Source organism: Mobula hypostoma, chromosome 7 (assembly GCF_963921235.1).
Source record: "Mobula hypostoma chromosome 7, sMobHyp1.1, whole genome shotgun sequence".
Lineage (NCBI taxonomy): Eukaryota > Metazoa > Chordata > Chondrichthyes > Myliobatiformes > Myliobatidae > Mobula > Mobula hypostoma.
In genome coordinates this window covers 180,352,618-180,375,014 of record NC_086103.1, presented here as the reverse complement: position 1 = coordinate 180,375,014, position 22,397 = coordinate 180,352,618, and the positions used below count along the sequence as shown (strand labels likewise).

The following is a 22,397-nucleotide window of genomic DNA, read 5'->3' as shown; positions in this document are numbered from 1 at the left end:
GGCAGGAGAATGGGGTTGAGAGAGATAATAAATCAGCCATGATGGAATGGTGGAGAAAACTCAGCAGGCTGAATGGCCTCGTTCTGCTCCTATATCTTATGGTCTTGTGTGAAATCTATGTTTCATAAGGACACGGAACACAGAACGTTACATTGCAGTGTAGCGACCTTTTAACCCACTCCAAGGTCAATCTAACCCTTCCCTCCCACATAGCCGTCCATATTTCTCTCATTCAGATGAAGTCTCTTAAATGTCCCTAGTATATCTGCCTCTACCAGTAACCCTGGCTGTACATGCCAGGCACCCTCTATATAAAGAACCTATCTCTGACATCACCCCCTCTACTTCCCTCCAAGCACCTGAAAATTATACCTCCCCGTACTAGACAATTCCACCCCGGGATAAAATCTCTGACTGTCCATTCAATCTGTGCCTCTCATTATCTTGTACACCGTTATTAAGTCACATTTCATCCTCCCTCACTCTAAAGAGAAAAGCCCTAGCTTCATAAGATGTTTTCACCAGTCCAGGCAGCAAGCAGGAACAAGAGTAGGCCAAAGAGCAGAAAATCTGCTGATGCTGGGAATCAACACATGTAAAATGCTGGAGGAACTCAGCAGGCTTGATGAAGGGCCTCGACTCAAAATGTCAACTGTTTACTCCTCGCCTTTCCACAGTTGCTGCCTGGCCTGCTCGGTTCCTCCAGCATTATGTGTGATTTGCACAGGAGTATTGAGCTAGTTCATTGAGCTAGTTCTGCTATCCTTCAAGATCACGGCTCAGTGTCATTTTCCTATACTAACCCCTGTATCCCTCAATTCCCTGAAAGATCCAAAATCTACGCTCACTGTTTTGAACAAGTTCAGTGTCTGAGTCTGCACACCCCTCCGAGCGAGAGAGTACTAACGAGCCCCCACTATCTGAATGAAGAAGCTCCCCCTCAACTCTGTTCACTTGTAGTGAGGCTTAAAACTAGGCTATCATCAGGGATGGTCAGTGTTTGCCATAACATGCCCTTTGGCCCATCACATTATGCTTACCATAGAGTCCATTTGTATTCAAGTTCCTTATCAACATCTAGGAAAATCTATCGTGGGCCTGCCATGCTAATGAATCATGAAGGCACAATAGTGGCTATACTTCCTTAGGAGTTTGACTTGGTATGAACTTGAGTTCAAGTTCAAGATCAGTTTATTGTCATTCACCTGTACGGATGTATACCATCAAACGAAACAACATTCCTCCAGACCAAGGTGCAAAACAAAGTACACACTTTACAACTCACACACTACACATAAAGTAATATTAACACAAATAAATTAACAAATAATAAAATATATTCTGGAAGATTAACATTTAGCATCAGGTGCATTTATAAGTTAAAGAGTAAATAGTATAATGCTACCGGCTCTTCTTACATGATGAGATCTGGCTAGTGGTAGGGAGTTCAGTAGTCTCACGCCTCGGGGGAAGAAGCTGTTTCCAGTCATAACAGTCCTTGTCTTAATGCTACAGTACCTCCTACCTGATAATAAGGGGTCAAAGAAACTGTTGGATAGATGGGAGGGATCACTGACAATGCTAAGGCCCCTGTGTACGCAGTGCTCTTGATAAGTATCTCTGATAGGTAGAAGAGAGAGCTTGCTGACCCTCTCAGCAGATCTCGCAATCCTTTATAGGGTCTTGTGGTCAGCTGCCTTGCAATGCCTTGAGTTCAAGAGCCATGAGGTAATGTTACAGCTATGTCAGACCTTGGTTAGACCCCACTTGGAGTGCTGTGTTCAGTTCTGGTCACCTCACTACAGGAAGGATGTGGATACTATAGAGCAGTGATTCTCAACTGCTTTTTTGGCCATGGCCCCCTTAGGAGTTCTTCTCAGGTTCCAGGTACCCCCCCCCCTTTCAAACAGGGATACAACACGAACAGATAGACAGAAAATCATTTATTATTGAACACCAAGAAAACTTGAACATTCCGACATACTGGACAAAACTTAAAAAAAGACTGTATAAAATGAAGCATCTATCAGGCCTAATGCGATCCTTGAGCTTGGTGCTTTTCTGAAAGTTTCATGATATCGGGCTCCAAATTAGACAATGACAGTAATAAACACTTTTCACAACCTACCTTAATGTATAATATATCCAATCACACATATTTTTAAGCTACTAGGCTAAAAAAGGCCTAGCAAGACACGCTGATCTTCGGAGAATGAAGTATGCCGATAATGGATGCAAGAACCCTTGATTGAATACGTTGACCCGGTGCAGTCTGATTCGCGATTGACTCTGAAGTGAGGCTGTGTGGGAGGAGCTTAAGTAGTGAATTTACCCGGTGCGCCGAGTTCAAACAGTGTGTTGGAAAGATATTATAAATAGGAGGGAAACTATTGACTCCAATGAAGGTTACTGCTTGGGTATTTCATCGGTTGGGTTACCAGGGCCCAAATAAACCCTTGGGGCTCCCCTTCTCACAGTTTTCAGTCGATGGCCCCCTTCAAATGTGCCAGGGCCCCCAAGGGGGCCATATGGCCCCCATTGAGAATGGCTGCTATAGAGAGAGTGCAGATGAGATTTACAAGGACATTGCCTGGATTGGAGAGTGTGTCTTATGAGAATAGTATGAGTGAACTTGGCCGTTTCTCCTTGGAGTGACGGAGGATGAGAGGTGACCTGATAGAGGTGTATAAGATGATGAGAGGCATTGATTGTGTGGTTAGCCAGAGGTTTTTTTCCCAGGGCTGAAATGGCCAAAACGAGGGGGCATAGTTTTAAGGTGCTTGGAAGTAGGCACAGAGGGGATGTCGGGGGTAAGTTTCTCACACAGAGTGTGGTGGGTGCGTAGAATGCATTACCGGTGGCAGTGGTGAACGCGGATACAATAGGGTCTTAGATAGGTACATGAATGATTCGAAGAAGGAGTCTGAGAGTCTGAGTGGGAGTGCCGAGAAAGAGATTTTTGAAATTTTCGTTATTTTTTTTCTCCAACGGCTTTCTGAGAGGCGGGACTGCGCAGGCGTGTGACGTCGGGCAGTGCAGCGCGGCAGATTTAAAAGGGCAGACATCCTGCTTCGGATTTGATTCGAAGAAGGAGTCTGAGAGTCTGAGTGGGAGTGCCGAGAAAGAGATTTTTGAAATTTTCGTTATTTTTTTCCTCCAACGGCTTTCTGAGAGGCGGAACTGCGCAGGCGTGTGACGTCGGGCAGTGCAGCGTGGCAGATTTAAAAGGGCAGACATCCTGCTTCGGATTTGATTCGAAGAAGGAGTCTGAGAGTCTGAGTGGGAGTGCCGAGAAAGAGATTTTTGAAATTTTCGTTATTTTTTTTCTCCAACGGCTTTCTGAGAGGCGGGACTGCGCAGGCGTGTGACGTCGGGCAGTGCAGCGCGGCAGATTTAAAAGGAACAGAGCCTCATAGAGCGGGCAGCGTAGTTTGCGGGCGGCGGAGTGAGCCGGGAGCAGAGTGAAGACTTAAGGGCTTCGGCTCACCGGGCTTAGGCGGAAGCGGGCGAGGCGAGGAAGGTTTGACATTCATTTTCTGTTGCTATTTGAGGAGAGGGGCATTATGACTGTGAGGGCAGTTTGCTGTTCTCGGTGTCGGATGTGGGAGGCCCTGGAGTCTCCAAGCCTCCCGGACGTCTACATCTGCGCCAAATGCATCGAGATGCAGCTCCTAAGGGACCGCGTTACGGAACTGGAGCTGCAGCTCGATGACCTTCGTCTGGTCAGGGAGAGCGAGGAGGTGATAGAGAGGAGTGGAAGGCAGGTGGTCACGCCGGGGCCACGGGAGGCAGACAAGTGGGTCACGGTTAGGAGGGGGAAGGGGAAAAGGCAGGTGATGGGGAGTACCCCGGTGGCTGTGCCCCTTAACAACAGGTACTCCTGTTTGAGTACTGTTGGAGGGGACAGCTTACCCGGGGGAAGCGACAATGGCCCTGCCTCCGGCACAGAGTCTGGCCCTGTAGCTCAGAAGGGTAGGGCAAGGAAGAGGAGGGCAGTTGTGATAGGGGACTCGATAGTAAGGGGGTCAGATAGGCGATTCTGTGGATGCAGTCCAGAGACTCGGATGGTAGTTTGCCTCCCTGGTGCCAGGGTCCGGGATATTTCTGATCGTGTCCAAGATATCCTGAAGTGGGAGGGTGAGGAGCCAGAGGTCCTGGTACATATAGGTACCAATGACATAGGTAGGAAAAGGGATGAGGTCCTGAAAGAAGAATATAGGGAGCTAGGAAGGGAGTTGAGAAAAAGGACCGCAAAGGTAGTAATCTCGGGATTACTGCCTGTGCCACGCGACAGTGAGAGTAGGAATGAGATGAGGTGGAGGATAAATGCGTGGCTGAGGGATTGGAGCAGGGGGCAGGGATTCAAGTTTTTGGATCATTGGGACCTCTATTGGTGCAGGCGTGACCTGTACAAAAAGGACGGGTTACACTTAAATCCTAGGGGGACCAATATCCTGGCAGGGAGATTAGCGCGGGCTACTGAGGTGACTTTAAACTAGAATGGTTGGGGGGTGGGAATCAAATTAAAGCGGCTAGGTGTGAGGAGGTTAGTTCACAACAGAGGGATGGGAACCAGTGCAGAGAGACAGAGGGGTGTAAAGTGAGCGTAGAAGCAAAAAGTACAAAGGGGAAAAGTAAAAGTGGCAGGCCGACAAATCCAGGGCAAGCATTAAAAAGGGCTAAGAGAGTTGTAAAAGAGCGCCTGAAGGCTTTATGTGTCAATGCAAGGAGCATTCGTAATAAGGTGGATGAATTGAAAGTGCAGATTGTTATTAATGATTATGATATAGTTGGGATCACAGAGACATGGCTCCAGGGTGACCAGGGATGGGAGCTCAACATTCAGGGATATTCAATATTCAGGAGGGATAGACATGAAGGAAGGGGAGGTGGGGTGGCGTTGCTGGTTAAAAAAGAGATTAACGCAATAGAAAGGAAGGACATAAGCCGGGAAGATGTGGAATCGATATGGGTAGAGCTGCGTAACACTAAGGGGCAGAAGACGCTGGTGGGAGTTGTGTACAGGCCACCTAACAGTAGTAGTGAGGTCGGAGATGGTATTAAACAGGAAATTAGAAATGTGTGCAATAAAGGAACAGCAGTTATAATGGGTGACTTCAATCTACATGTAGACTGGGTGAACCAAATTGGTAAAGGTGCTGAGGAAGAGGATTTCTTGGAATGTATGCGGGATGGTTTTTTGAACCAACATGTCGAGGAACCGACTAGAGAGCAGGCTATTCTGGACTGGGTTTTGAGCAATGAGAAAGGGTTAATTAGCGATCTTGTCGTGAGAGGCCCCTTGGGTAAGAGTGACCACAATATGGTGGAATTCTTCATTAACATGGAGAGTGACATAGTTAATTCAGAAACAAAGGTTCTGAACTTAAAGAGGGGTAACTTTGAAGGTATGAGTCGTGAATTAGCTAAGATAGACTGGCAAATGACACTTAAAGGATTGACGGTGGATATGCAATGGCAGGCATTTAAAGGTTGCATGGATGAACTACAACAATTGTTCATCCCAGTTTGGCAAAAGAATAAATCAAGGAAGGTAGTGCACCCGTGGCTGACAAGAGAAATTAGGGATAGTATCAATTCCAAAGAAGTAGCATACAAATTAGCCAGAGAAAGTGGCTCACCTGAGGACTGGGAGAAATTCAGAGTTCAGCAGAGGAGGACAAAGGGCTTAATTAGGAAGGGGAAAAAAGATTATGAGAGAAAACTGGCAGAGAACATAAAAACGGACTGTAAAAGCTTTTATAGATATGTAAAAAGGAAAAGACTGATAAAGACAAATGTAGGTCCCCTGCAGACAGAAACAGGTGAATTGATTATGGGGAGCAAGGACATGGCAGACCAATTGAATAATTACTTTGGTTCTGTCTTCACTAAGGAGGACATAAATAATCTTCCAGAAATAGTAAGGGACAGAGGGTCCAGTGAGATGGAGGAACTGAGTGAAATACATGTTAGTAGGGAAGTGGTGTTAGGTAAATTGAAGGGATTGAAGGCAGATAAATCCCCAGGGCCAGATGGTCTGCATCCCAGAGTGCTTAAGGAAGTAGCCCAAGAAATAGTGGATGCATTAGTGATAATTTTTCAAAACTCGTTAGATTCTGGACTAGTTCCTGAGGATTGGAGGGTGGCTAATGTAACCCCACTTTTTAAAAAAGGAGGGAGAGAGAAACCGGGGAATTATAGGCCGGTTAGCCTAACGTCAGTGGTGGGGAAACTGCTGGAGTCAGTTATCAAGGATGTGATAACAGCACATTTGGAAAGCGGTGAAATGATCGGACAAAGTCAGCATGGATTTGTGAAAGGAAAATCATGTCTGACGAATCTCATAGAATTTTTTGAGGATGTAACTAGTAGAGTGGATAGGGGAGAACCAGTGGATGTGGTATATTTGGATTTTCAAAAGGCTTTTGACAAGGTCCCACACAGGAGATTAGTGTGCAAACTTAAAGCACACGGTATTGGGGGTAAGGTATTGGTGTGGGTGGAGAATTGGTTAGCAGACAGGAAGCAAAGAGTGGGAATAAACGGGACCTTTTCAGAATGGCAGGCGGTGACTAGTGGGGTACCGCAAGGCTCAGTGCTGGGACCCCAGTTGTTTACAATATATATTAATGACTTGGATGAGGGAATTAAATGCAGCATCTCCAAGTTTGCGGATGACACGAAGCTGGGTGGCAGTGTTAGCAGTGAGGAGGATGCTAAGAGGATGCAGGGTGACTTGGATAGGTTGGGTGAGTGGGCAAACTCATGGCAGATGCAATTTAATGTGGATAAATGTGAAGTTATCCACTTTGGTGGCAAAAATAGGAAAACAGATTATTATCTGAATGGTGGCCGATTAGGAAAAGGGGAGGTGCAACGAGACCTGGGTGTCATTATACACCAGTCATTGAAAGTGGGCATGCAGGTACAGCAGGCGGTGAAAAAGGCGAACGGTATGCTGGCATTTATAGCGAGAGGATTCGAGTACAGGAGCAGGGAGGTACTACTGCAGTTGTACAAGGCCTTGGTGAGACCACACCTGGAGTATTGTGTGCAGTTTTGGTCCCCTAATCTGAGGAAAGACATCTTTGCCATAGAGGGAGTACAAAGAAGGTTCACCAGATTGATTCCTGGGATGGCAGGTCTTTCATATGAAGAAAGACTGGATGAACTGGGCTTGTACTCGTTGGAATTTAGAAGATTGAGGGGGGATCTGATTGAAACGTATAAGATCCTAAAGGGATTGGACAGGCTAGATGCGGGAAGATTGTTCCCGATGTTGGGGAGGTCCAGAACGAGGGGTCACAGTTTGAGGATAGAGGGGAAGCCTTTTAGGACCGAGATTAGGAAAAACTTCTTCACACAGAGAGTGGTGAATCTGTGGAATTCTCTGCCACAGCAAACTGTTGAGGTCGGTTCATTGGCTGTGTTTAAGAGGAAGTTAGATATGGCCCTTGTGGCTACAGGGGTCAGGGGGTATGGAGGGAAGGCTGGGTTCTGAGTTGGATGATCAGCCATGATCATAATAAATGGCGGTGCAGGCTCGAAGGGCCGAATGGCCTACTCCTGCACCTATTTTCTATGTTTCTATGTTTCTATGAAGCTTAGTAAAATAGAGGGCTATGTGCTAGGGAAATTCTAGGCAGCTTCTAGAGTAGGTTACATGGCCAGCATAACATTGTGGGCTGAAGGGCCTGTAATGTGCCGTAGATTTCTATGTTCTATGTTCTATGTTCTAATTCCTGTACCAGACAGTGATGTAGCTGGTCAGGACACCCTCGATGAAGCTCTTATAAAAATTGGTTAGACTGAGAGGAGGGGATCCTTGCCCACCTCAATGCCCTCAGGAAGTGGAGATGCTGCTGTGCTTTACTGACTAAGGAAGCGATGTTGAGGGATGAGGTGAAATTATCCATTACATGCACTCCCAGAAACTTGGTGCTCCTAACTTTCTCCACGGAGGAGCCATGTATGTACCATGGAGAGCATTTTGACAGGTTGCACCGCCATTTGGTAGGGAGGTTCCAGTGCACAGGATCGTAAGAGGCTGTAGACCCAGTCAGTTCCATCACAGGGAGAATCCTCCCCACCATCGAAGACATCTGCACAAAGTGGTGCCTCAAAAAGGCAGCATCCATCACTAAGGATTCTCAGCACCCAGGACATGCCCCCTTCTCACTGCTATCGTCAGCGAGGAGCTACAGGAGCCTGAAGACTCGTACTCAATATTTTAGGAACAGCTTATTCCCCTTCACCATCACATTTCTAAATGGTCTGTGAACACTACCTCAACATTCCTCTTTTGTACTAATTACTTATTATTTAAATCATAAATTATAGTGATTTGTTATGCCTGCATTGTACTGCTGCCACGAAACAACTAACTTCAGAATTGTAACACGAGGAAATCGGCAGATGCTGGAAATTCAAGCAACACACACACAATGCTGGTGGAATGCAGCAGGCCAGGCAGCATCAATAAGAAGAAGTACAGTCGACGTTTCAGAAGTACAGGACTCAGGTCCTGACGAAGATTCTCAACCCAAATGTCGACTGTACTTCTTCCTATTGATGCTGCCTGGCCTGCTGCAATCCACCAGCATTTTGTGTGTGTAACTTCAGAATTATTTATGAATTGGACTGTAGTTCAGTTGGACTGTTTTGATTTTATGTTTTTATACTCGATGTTTTTACTTGTTCTTTCTTGTTGCTGCTTGCGCTATTTGGTTTTTTTTGCATGTGAGAGGTTGATGTTTTTCTTTGAACAGCTTCCATGGTTTTCTTTGTTTCGTGGCTATCTGGAGAAGATGAATCTCAGAGTTGTATACTACATAGATACATTGATAAATGTACCTTGAACCTTGAACTAATGTCATTGACAATAAAACATATGGAAAAAGTCTGCCGATGATTGAAATGAAATTCAAAGCAAGACACATAAAATACTAGATGACTCAACAGGCCAGGCAGAATCTATGGAAGTGAATGAACAGTCAATGTTTCGGGCTGAGACCATTCATCAAGACTGGAAAGGAAGGGGGAAGAAGATGGAGGGAGGGGAAGGAGGAGAGCTAGAAGGTGATGGGCGAAGCCAGGTGAGTAGGAAAGGTAAAGGCCTGTGAGGAACAAATCTGATCAGAGGGGAGAGTGGATCATAGGAGAAAGGGAAGGAGGAGTGGACCCAGGGAGAGGTGATAGGCAGGTGTGAAGAGGTAAGAAGCCAGAGTGGGGAATAAAAGAGGAGAGGAGGGAATTTTTTTTTTACCAGAAGGAGAAATTGATATTCTTGCCATCAGGTTAGAGGCTACCTAGATGGAATATAAGGCGTTGCTCCTCCACACTAAGGGTGGCCTCATTTTGGCACGTGGAGGCCATGGCCCAACACGTTGATGACAATAAATCTGATTCTGATTCTGATCCCAGCACTTGGTCTGCAGTCTTGCAATTGGAATACTCATCCAGATCAATTTCAAGTCCAAGATCAAGTTTATTGTCATTCATCTACAACGACGTCGACTCAGGCCTAGGGGGCCGGCGTCGGGCATTCAACCAAAGGGGATAACTTTACTCGCCCCATCTTTGAAGTGTTCCCACAACCAGTGGACTCACTTTCCAGGACACTGCACCTCATGTTCTCGATATTCATTGCTTATATATTATTATTATTTCCTTTTTGTATTTGAACAGTTTGTTGTCTTTTGTACACTGGTTGAACACCCTAGATGGTGCAGTCTTTCATTGATTCTATTATGACTATAATTCTATTATGGATTTATTGAGTATGCCCACAAGAAAGTAAATCTCAGTGTTATACAGTATATATGTACTTTGATAATAAGTTTACTTCGAACTTTGAACTTTAAACCGTGTACATGTATACTGCCAAATGAAACAATGGTCTTCTGGTCCACATAGCACATATAACTCACACCCAGAACATAAAGTAATAATACCACATAGAAATTAACAAATAATAAAATATATTCCAGAAGATTAACATTTAGCATAAGGTGCATTTAGGACACAGGTCAAAAACTGTTATGACATGCATCCGCAACCGGGCCAGCTTCCTGGGTTTGGACACACTAACTCTCCGGAATATGGATAGCTGGCGTGGCCCCTTTAAGGATTCTTGACCATCTCGCTAATTGGCAGCCATGTTTTGGCTCCAAGATTTCAATATTTAAGGAGCAACTGAACAGAGGTTCAGTGCTTAATTTTCATCTCTACTTGAATCATCGTCTAAAGTCTAGTTTTGTCCTCTGTTCTTGTTTCAATCTAGCATCGTGTCTCAATTCCTGTCTTGGATACTCCAGCACTTGGGTCCTTGCCATCCTCACCTAGGCCTCTCATCACAAAACGCAGTATAACACTACTGGAACTTCATAGGTGACAGGAAGTTACCTATGTTTGGTGGCAGGAAGTTCAACAGTCTCTTGGCCTGGGGGAAGAAGCTGTTTCCCATCCTAACAGACCTTGTCCTAATGCTACAGTACTTCCTGACTGATGGTAGGGACTGAAAGAAGAGATTGTGGGATAGATGGGAGCGATCCTTGACAATGCTAAGAGCCCTGTGTACACAGTGCTCCTGATAAAACTACTTATTGTAAGAACCTCTGCTCCACCACTCTCTCAGGCAGTGCGTACCGGATTCCGAAGGCATAGTACATGAAAATATTTCCCCTCAGATCCTCACTAAACATCTTATTGCTTATGTTTATCTCATGCCCTCTGGTTTTAGACACTATTGTTGAATCAGGAGAAATGTACTTAACCATCAAGGCTTGAGAGGATGCTCTAAAACAGTAAGTTCAGGAGGTGTATAGGACTGCAATCTTGTGCTGAAGTGTTCTACGTTCTAAGGTGTTTGGCCTTCTTCAGTCAGGGAACTGGGTGTAGCAGTCGGGATGTTATGTTGCACTGGTTCAAGATGTTGGTGAGGCAAAACGTGGAATATTGTGTGCAGTTATGGTCACCCTGTTATAAGATTGTTTCATTCATTATGAGCCGTGTCGTATGATGTGGGAGATCATGGTCACTTCTACAGAAGTGGTAAGCCATTGACTTCTGCTGGGCAATGTCTTTACAAGACGGGTGATCCCAGCCATTATCAATTGTCTGCCTAGCTCGATTAAGTCAATGTTCTTTCCACACTTGTGACTGGATATAAAGAATCCCATGACAATATTTCAATGACAAAAAATGATATTTATGATTATGAGGACATGCAGTCCCCTTTTATTGTCATTTAGTAATGCATGCATTAAGAAATGATAAAATGTTTTTCCAGAATGATATCACGAAAACATATGACAAACTGACTTAAAAGCTAACAAAAACCACATAATTACAACATATAGTTACAACAGTGCAAAGCAATATGGTAATTTGATAAGAACAGACCATGGCACAGTAAAAGTCTCAAAGTCTTTTGGAAGTCTCATCATCTCACGCAGACGGTGAACCTCCAGCGCCACCAACTTGCCGATGCAGCATCCTGGAAGCATCCGACCACAGTCCGACTCTGAATCCATCCGAAAACTCCAAGCCTCCAACCACCTCCCGACACTGAGCACCGAGCACCATCTCTGCCGAGCGTTTCGACCCCGGCCCCGGCAACAGGCGATACGCAAAGCCGAGGATTTAGGGCCTCGTCTCCGGAGATTCTCGATCGCACAGTAGCAGCGGCAGCGAAGCGGGCATTTCAGAAGTTTCTCCAGATGTTCCTCTGCACTTCTCACAGCTGTCTCCATCAAATCCGGATTGTGCACGGCCCCCTAGTTACACATATCGATATCAATCGGAACGGCCGCGCGCGCTGCGTCATGCCACCATCTTCTCCTTCCTCCTCAGCGTAAAGATCAAACTTGAGTTTACTATCATATGCACGGATGCAATTAAGAACTTACTGGCAGCAGCATAACACACTCATAGCATCATATATTATGTGACTGAGCTCCATGGCATTGTAGCAGTTAGCACAACACTATTACAACTCAGGGTGTCAGAGTTCAGAGTTCAATTATGGAGCTCTCTGTAAGGAGTTTGTACATCCTCCCCGTGACTGCGTGGGTTTCCTCCGGGTGCTCCAGTTTCCTCCCACAGTACAAAGATGTACCTGTTAGTAGGTTAATTGGTTATTGTAAATTGTCCTGTGAATAGGGTTAAATCGGTGGGTTACTAGCCGTGAGGCTCAAAGGGCTGGAAGGGCCTGTTCTGTGCTGTATCTCTAAATAAATAAATATAACCAGGAACATAAGTTATGTACGATTTTTAAAATAGAGAACAGAATTAGAACCAAAAAATGTCATTTTATCACCCAATGTTCCTCAAAAGGTAGGGAGTGATCAGGGTAGGGAAAACTAGTAGAGCATTGGTTTAGGGGGAGGGGACCTGAGGGGCAACTATTACATGTAGAGGGTGGTGAGTATATGGAATGAGCTGCCAGAGGAAGTGTTTGAGGTAGGTACATGCAGAGGTGGAGCTTAGAGGTATATGGGCCGATCACAGATAATTAAGACTAACTTTGTGGGCACTGTCTTCAGCATAGACTAGTTGGGCCAAGTGGCCTGCATCCATGCTGTATTACTCTACGACTATGTGCTACTTGGTCAATAACTCGTGCTTACTTGTGGGATCTTGCTGTGTACACATTTGGCTGCTGTTTCCCCAATAATGGTATGTTGGCTCGTTGGTCTAGGGGTATGGTTCTCGCTTTGGGTCAGGTTCAAATTCCCAATCCCCCCACCCTGGGGGCAGCACAGTAGCGTAGAGGTTAGCATAATGCTATTATAACACCAGTGATCCAGGATAATTCTGTACATTCTCCCTGTGACCACCTTTCCTCTGGGTGCTCCAGTTTCCTCAATTACGGGTGAGTACGTATGATGGGAGTGGGCTCAACATGCCAGAAGGGCCTGTTACCACGCTGTATCTCTAAATAAATAAATGAATAAATAAATGAATGAATGAATGAAAGATTACAACAGTGATCATACTTCAAAAGCCTTTGGGGACGTGTTGAACGGTGTTAAAGCATATTCTGTAGTTAGGGTATATACAAATTATTAATTTCACCAACAACCAATCTTCAGTTATGAATGTGGATTGCAGATTGAATTTAAAATGCAGCTCAGAACAATTAGACCTCAGATGCCTGCATATGCATTGAATGTGGCCTGGAGTCAGTAGAGATTAATATTCATTTCAGGTGTCTGGAGTGTGGGTGTGAAGAAGGAGGGTTGTTTGAAAACTATATGTCATTCAAGGGAAGCATTGTAGAAACACTGTAACTATAGAATTGTCCTGCTGGTACCTTTGATCTTTAGCCTATAAACATGTCACGTAATAATGGGCTGAGCAGGCCTCTTCTTCCAAGAGTGTCTCAATATGATGCCCTGTTAATTTTGCTGAATGAAAAACTTCTATATCCACTAGCATGAGTGTCTCCAGAGACTTTGTTCACGTCACAACAAAAGGGATGTAGAAGCTGTTGCATAAATGAATGTTTATCTGTTAAAGGCGGCGCAATCTGAGTGGTCCACAGTATAAACAGTTGTTTCACATGAGCTGCACCGTAACACAAACAGTGAAAAACGAAATGGTTCACGAAACAATACTACTAACCCACAGTGTAGCGAAACACAATCACCACAACTTTTTAAACGGTATCACATCCAGCGACATCAAGAACTACTGCGGTCAGCCTGCAAAGCCTCATCCTCTCCTCCCCCTGTACACTGAGCATGAAAATGAAAAATAGGACATTTCAGAGATGCCAGTACTCAATAATAAAATCTTACAGCAAGCCAGGAGTGTGATTGAATACCCACCACTTGGCCAGATATATACAATACTTAAAAGGCTTGGCACCATGCGGGATGCAGCATCTCTGATTATCGGCACCCCATCCACAACCAGAACTGAACACCATGTGGGACAGGGCAGCCCTGTTTAAAGACACACCATCCACATCCATTCACTCACAACACTAGTGACACACGGTAGCAGCAGCTTCTACAGCTCACAGGATGCACTTGCCTCACCAGGTCCCATTACAAACAGCACCTTACAAACCCAACACCTCTACTGGCAAGAAGAACAAAGCCAGCAGCAGTGTGGGGAGCACCAGCCCCTGGAGGTTGCCCTCCGAGCCACACATCCTGATTTGGAGATACACTCAGTGCCCGCTTTATTAGATACCTCCTGTACCTCATCAAGTAGCCACCGAGCGTATGTTTGAGGTGTTCTTCCGCTGTAGCTCATCTACTTCAAGACTGGATGTGTTGTGTGTTCAGATATGTTCTTCTGCACATCGCTGTTGTAAAACGTGGTTATCTGAGTTACTGTTGCCTTCCTGCTTGAATCAGTCTAGCTATTCTCCTCTGACCTCTCACATTAACAAGTATTTTTGCCCACTGAACTGCCACTCACTGGATGTTTTTTTTTGTTTTTCACACCATTCTCTGCAAACTCTAGAGACTGTTGTGTGTGAAAATCCCAGGAGATCAGCTGTTTCTGAGATACTCAAACCACCCCGTCTGACACCAACAATCATTCCACAGTCAAAGTCACTTAGATCACATTTCTTCCCAATTCTAATGCTTGGTCCGAACAACAACTGAACCTCTTGGCCATGTCTGCATGTTTTCGTGCATTGAGTTGCTGCCACGTGATTGGCCGATTAGATATTTGCGTTAACGAGCAGGTGTACCTAGTAGAGTGGCCACTGAGGACATATCACTGTTTTTGCTCACCGTCCCTGGAACTCCCTCCCTAACAGCACTGTGGGTGTAGCCACACCTCACGGACTGCTGTGGTTCAAGAGGGCAGCTTACCACCACCTTCTCAAGGACAGCCAGGGAGGGGAAGTTAAATGCTGACTCAGCCAGGGAAGCCAACATTCATCTGATGAATAGAAAAACCTATTTAAGGCTCTGGTGAGATTGCATCTGGAATACTGCACACACATCTGGTCTCCCTGCTACAGACTTTTAAGGATGCAAGTCAAAAAATAAGCTTGATAAGCTCATTTTCTTTGTGATGGCACGTAAATGCCAATACACTTTTCGTCCCTCTTCCCTCCGGGAGAAGGTTCAGGAGCTTGAAGACTCGTACGGCCAGATTTGGGAACAGCTTCTTTCCAACTGTGATAAGACTGCTGAACGGATCCTGACCCGGATCTGGGCCGTACCCTCCAAATATCCGGACCTGCCTCTTGGTTATTTTGCACTACCTTACTTTCCATTTTTCTATTTTCTATTTATGATTTATAATTTAAATTTTTAATATCGATTTGTAATCCAGGGAGCGGGAAGCACAGAATCAAATATCACTGTGATGACTGTACGTTCTAGTATCAATTGTTTGGCGACAATAAAGTGTAAAGTATAAAGTATAAAGTATAAAAAATGCCAATACCAATAAAGCACAGCGCAGCACCTCTACTTTCTTAGAAGTTTTCATGGACGGCAGCACTACTTACTTATTTAATTTAATTTAAATATATATAATTATATTTCTTACTCCAATTTATAGTTTTTTATTATTATGTACTGCTGCCCCAAAGCAACAGATTTCATGACATACGCCAATGATACGCCAAAGTCTGCAGAGACACAGTGGAGAGTATCCTGACAGAGTGCATCATGGCCTGGTATGGAAACACCAATGTCCAGCAATGCAAAGATCTACAGAAAACAATAGTTAGAGCCCAGTCCGTCACAGGAAAGGTCCTCCACACCACTGAGCACATGTACAAGGAGAGCTGCCACAAGAAAGCAGTATCCATCATCCAGGCCAGGCTCTCTACTTGCTACTACCATCAGGCAGGAGGTACAGAAGCCTTAGATCCCACAGCACAAGATTCAGGAACAGTTATCACCCTTCAACCATCAGGCTCCTGAAGCAAGATGAATAAAGTCACTCACCCCAACACTGAACTGATTCCATAACCTACAGACTCACTCTCAAGGACTGTGCATCTCATGTTCTTAATATCATTTATTTTCTACTTGCACAACTTGTCTTCTTTTTCACATTGATCGTTTGTCAATCTTTCTTTATATATATTTCTTCATAAATCCTATTGCATTTCTTTAATTCCCTGGAAATCACTGCAGGGAAATAAATCTCAAGGTAGTGTATGGTGACATTCACTTAATGGCACCTTTATTAGATACACCATTCATCTTCTCACTATTGCAAATATCTGATCTGTGGCAGCAACTCAACGCATAAAAACAGGCAGACACTGTCAAGATGTTCAGTTGTTGTTCAGATCAAACAACAGAATGGGAGGAAGTATAATCTAAGTGACTTTGACTGTGGAATGATTGTTGGTGCCAGATGGGGCGGTTTAAGTTTTGTTCATGCACAACAGTCTCTAGAGTTTGTACAGAATGTGTGAAAAACGAAAAAACAAAACATCTATTGAGTGGCAGTCCTGTGGGTGAAAATGCCTTGTTAATATAACCATATAACAATTACAGCACGGAAACAGGCCATCTCGGCCCTTCTAGTCCGTGCCGAACTCTTACTCTCACCTAGTCCCACCGACCTGCACTCAGCCCATAACCCTCCATTCCTTTCCTGTCCATATAGCTAGCCAATTTAACTTTAAACGACAACATCGAACCTGCCTCAACCACTTCTGCTGGAAGCTCGTTCCACACAGCTACCACTCTCTGAGTAAAGAAGTTCCCCCTCATGTTACCCCTAAACTTTTGCCCTTTCAACTCATGTCCTCTTGTTTGATTCTCTCCCATTCTCAGTGGAAAAAGCCTATCCACGTCAACTCTATCAATCCCCCTCATAATTTTAAACACCTCTATCAATTCCCCCCTCAACCTTCTACGCTCCAAAGAATAAAGACCTAACTTGTTCAACCTTTCTCTGTAACTTAGGAGATGAAACCCAGGCAACATTTTAGTAAACCTCCTCTGTAATCTCTCAATTTTATTGACATCTTTCCTATAATTCGGAGACCAGAACTGTACACAATACTCCAAATTTGGCTTTACCAATGCCTTATACAAATTCAACATTACATCCCAACTCCTATATTCAATGCTCTGATTAATAAAGGCCAGCATACAAAAAGCTTTCTTCACCACCCTATCCACATGAGATTCCACCTTCAGGGAACTATGCACCATTATTCCTAGATCCCTCTGTTCTACAGCATTCTTCAATGCCCTACCATTTACCATGTATGTCCTATTTTGATTAGTCCTACCAAAATGTAGCACCTCACATTTTTCAGCATTAAACTCCATCTGCCATCTTTCGGCCCACTCTTCCAACTGGCCTAAATCTCTCTGCAAGCTATGAAAACCTACTTCATTATCCACAATGCCACCTATCTACTAAGAGAGGTCAGAGGAGAATGGCCAGACTGGTTCAGGCTGACAGGAAGGCGACAGTGACTCAAATAACCAGGTGTTACAACAGTGGTGTGCAGCAGAGCATCTCGGAATGCACAGCACATCAAGCCTTGAACCGAATGGGCTACAGCAGAACACAACAACGCTGGTTTGAAAGGTGTACTTAACAAAGTGGCCATTGAATGTAGACATACTTGGCCAACAAATTTACATTGACTTTGACTACCAAAGCCTTGCTTCCCTTGAATCTTCAATTCTGTTGTTGTAAAACAATAAAGAAAGAGGAATATTCTTACCCCAAGTAGTACAGAGCTCTGATTGTTGTTGGAAATTGGCAGATCAAAAGATGCGTACACCTGAGATGTTCCAGAAACCAGAAGTGCAGCGTTGTTGGGCTTGACAATCATCTCCTAACCTCCCCACATCTTTCACTATGCGTGACTGACCAATTGTTCTGCTCTCTGCAGAAACCAGACAAGCCAAATTCGATCACAACTCCAGACATCAGCTCTGACCTCATCACTCCAGACATCAAAGAGTAAAAAGCACTCTACTTTATCAGCTCGTGACAAGAGGTTTCTGCCAGTCTCTCTCCCTGATTGGAGTTAACGATTACAAACCAACACCCAGCTAATGGCTATGAGGAAAACAAGGAGGAAATATACTCAGTGGCCACTTTATTCGGTACGGTGGAAAGCATTCTAACTGGCTGCATCACCACCTGGTATGGGAAGGCTACTGCACAGGATCGCAGAAAGTTGTGAACTTAGTCAGCTCCATCATGGGCACCAGCCTCTGTAGAAGGCAGGACATCTTCAAGGAGTAATGCCTCAAAAATGTGGCATTCATTATTAAAGACCCCCCGTCTCCTAGGACAGGCCCTCTTCTCATTGCTACATTCAGCGAAGAGGTACCATGGCCTGAAGGCACACACTCAACGATTCATAAACAGTTCATCTCTCCTGCTATCCGATTTCTGAATGGGCATGAACCCATGTACACTACCTCTCTATTTTTTTTATTTTTTATTTTTGCACTACTGATTTAATTTAACTATTTATATATAGGCATCCGTTAGTCTCGTGAGACCATGGATTTGCGCCTTGGAAGGTTTCTATATTTAACTATATATTTGCTGTAATTCACACTTTTTCTCTAGTATTATTTTTTGCTGCTGCAAAGACAACAAATTTCACGACATGTAATGGTGATATTAAACCTGACTCCAACCTTCTGTATCTAATACAGTGGCTGCTGAGTGTACGCTTATGGTCTTCTGAGGCTGCAGCCCATCCACTTCAAAATTGGTGCATTCAGAGATGCTCTTCTGCACACCACTGTTGTAACGCATGGTTACTTGAGCTACTGCTGTTTCCCTGTCAGCTTGAACCAGCCTGGCCCACCTCCTCTGACCTCTCTCATTAACAAAGCATTTTCGCCCACAGAACTGCCACTCACTGGATTTATTTTTTCTTTCACCATTCTGCAAGCTCCAGAGAGTGTTGTATATGAAAATCCCAGGAGATCAGCAGTTTCTGAGATACTCAAGCCACCCATTCTGGCACCAACAATCATTCCATGGTCAAAGTCACTTAGATCACATTTCTTCCCCATTCTGATCTTTGGGCTGAACAACGACTGAACCTCTTGACCATGTCTGCTTGCTTTTGCTGATTAGATATTTGCATTAACAAGCGGGTGTACCTAATAAAGTGGCCTCTGAGTGTAGGTTGGCTGATGTAACACAGGGAAAAATTCTGTTGCTGTCTCCCTCAGCTCCGTCTTCTGTGTTGATATAACATAGAAACATAGAAACATAGAAAATAGGTGCAGGAGTAGGCCATTCGGCCCTTCGAGCCTGCACCGCCATTTATTATGATCATGGCTGATCATCCAACTCAGAACCCCGCCCCAGCCTTCCCTCCATACCCCCTGCAAAAAAGATTCCAAGTACTTAAGAGGTAATCCTGTCATAGGTACCATAATCTAACATGATTAAAATGACACCTAGAATATGTCGTCACCACATCAAAATGGCTTTGTTCTCCCTCATACCCCATCCACCAATAACTTTGAGCTTTGTGTGCAATTTACTGTACAATTTTAATTAACGTTATCCACCCTGATCACATTCTTTGAAACCACAACCATATTGTGGGTGGCAGAATGTGTGGTAACACTTGCTTTGACCTGCCCCCAGCACATCCTTGGGTGGGCTGGCTGTTGATTTTATTTATTTATTTGTTTGTAATGGAGATACAGCATGGAACCAACCGAACGAGTCACACTGCCCAGTAACCCACCAATTTAACCCCTAGCCTAATCACAGGACAATTTACAATGACCAATCAACCTGCTAACCGGTACATCTTCGGAATTTGGGAGGAAACCAAAGCACCCGGAGGAAGCCCACACACTCACCAGGAGGACATACAAATTCCTTACAGAGTTGGAATTGAACTCCAGATTTAATACTTGACTGTAATACAGTCACACTAAGCAATACGTTGCCATGGCTCCCAAAGTGGATAACTGTACAAGTTGAGTGGACAGCCGGAGGCTTTTTCCAGTGCGGAAATGGCTAATATGAGGGGGTACAGCTCTTAGACAGACACATGGCTGGTAGAGAAATGGAGGGCTGTGTAGGAGGGAAGGGTTACGTTGATCTTAGAGTAGGTTAAAAGGTTGGCACACTGTTTTTATTTATTTATTGCGATACAGAATAGGCCCTTTTGGCCCTTCGAGCTGCAACGCCCAGCAACTCCTGATGTCACCCTGGCCTAATCATGGGACAATTTACAATGACCAATCAACCTACCAACTGGTACGTCGTCGGACTGTGGGAGTAAACCAGAGCACCTGGAGGAAACCCACGTGATCACAGAGAAAACGTACGAACCTTCCACAGGCAGTGGCGGGGATTGAACCTGGATGGTTAGTGTTGTAAAGCGTGTACTGTCTACCACGCTGCCGTGCTGAAGGGCTTGTTCTGTCTTCTATGTTCTATGTTTAGCTGCGTTGAGAAGTAACTGCTGAGGCATTGATAATGAATGGAAAAGCTAAACCGGGCAGTCCAACTACATTAGCAAGCACTACACTGTGGAACATTTCAATGTGCTCTCAATTAATATTGTCACTTCTCTCTCACCAATGTTCTGGCATTACAGAAATCTGAGTATCTCCAGCATTTCTGTTCTTACCACATAGTGAGTGCCTGTGTCAGTAATCAGAAACACAAGACTCCATAAAATAAGGTTCTAGAGATGAAATGTGATCAAGGTGCCATGCATTATTAATTAAAGCATCGCTTTTCAGAGTCACAGGACTCTACAGCACAGGAACAGGCCCTTTGGCCAATCTATTCTACTATTATTCTGCCTAATCCCATTAATCTGCTCCTGGACGCTAGCTCTCCATACCCCACTCATTCATGTACGTAACCAAACTTCTCTTCAATGTTGAAATTGACCCCACATTCATCATTTCCACTCACGGCTCATTCCACACTTGCACCACCATCTGAGTGAATAAGATCCCCCTCAAGTTCCCCATAAAATTTCCCCTTTCACCCTTAACCCATGACCTCAGTGAACAAAGCCTGCTTGCATTTACCCTATCTATACCACTCATAATTTTGTATCCTTCTGTCAAATTTCCCCTCATCCTCCTACATTCCAGGAAATAAAGTCCTAACTTATTCAACCTTTGTACGGTAGAAGATGTTGGTGAGGCCTAATTTGGAGTATTGTGTGGTCACCTACCTACAGGAAAGATGTAAATAAGGTTGAAAGAGTGCAAAGAAAATTTACAAGGTTGTTGCTGGCTCTGGACGACCTGAGTTATAAGGAAAGACTGAATAGTTTGGGACTGACAAGAGAACATCTCCAGATGCTGGAAATCCGAGCAACATACACAAAATGCTGGAGCAACGCAGCAGGCCAGGCAGCATCTGTGGAAAAGAGTACAGTCGACGTTTCGGGGGCCGAAACCCTTCGGCAGGACTGTTAGGACTGGTTTCTTCAGAACGTAGAAGGTTGAGAGGAGATTCAATAGAGGCATACCAAATTGTGAGAGATAGAGACAGGGTAAATGCAAGCAGGCTTTTTCCACTGAGGTTGGGTGAGACTGCAGCCAGAGGTCGTGGGTTAAGGGTGAAAGGTGAAAAGCTTAAGGAGAACGTGAGGGGAAATTTCTTCACTCAGAGGGTTGTGGGAGTGTGGAACAAGCTGCCAGCGCAAGTGGTGCATATGAGCTTGATTTCAACATCTAAAGGAAGTCTGGATGGGTACACGGATGGTAGGGATATGGAGAGCTATGGTCCTGGCACAGCTTGATAGGACAAGGCAGTTTAAATGGTTTCGGCATGGACTAGACGGGCCAAAGTGAGCTGTACTTCTCAATGTGACTCTCTTCTTAGAACTCAGGTCCTCAAGTCCTGGCAGCATCCTTATCAATATTTTCTGTTCTCTTTCAATCTTATTGACATCTTTCCTGTCTTCTCTCCATTCTTCCCAGTTTAACCACATTTTTCCTATAACAGGATGACCAAAATGGTACAGAATTCAATTACAGCATAATGTCCCATTTATTTATTAATTTAGAGATACAGTGTAGAATAGACCCTTCCAGTCCACTGAGCCACACTGCACAACAACCCACTGATTTAATCACAGGACAATTTAATTGAACCTACTAACCTGCACATCCTTGGACTATGGAAGGGAACTCACGTGCACACGGAAAGAATGTACAGCTTCTTACAGAGGTCACCAGAATTGAGCTCCAAACCCCGAAGCCCTAAGCTGTGATAGCATCGTGCCAACAGTTACGCTACCGTGACGCCACCGTGGTATACACTACAGTTCCCAAGGCACTGACATCTGAACATCTGCAGTATCGAGTATTTCCTAGGAAGTATCACTGACATTCATTCAAATTACAAGAGAAATTTCTGTTTCTTTCTTCCACCCCCATTTGATCACAAAACATAATAGCAGAATATTTAGTAAC

General features: G+C 44.5%; 1 protein-coding gene across 6 annotated transcripts in view; it reads right to left on the bottom strand.

The window, feature by feature from the left end:
- LOC134349101 (transforming growth factor beta activator LRRC32-like) overlaps positions 1 to 22,397 on the bottom strand; it is a 42,900-nt gene that overhangs the window by 14,828 nt on the left and 5,675 nt on the right. The window lies entirely within an intron of this gene.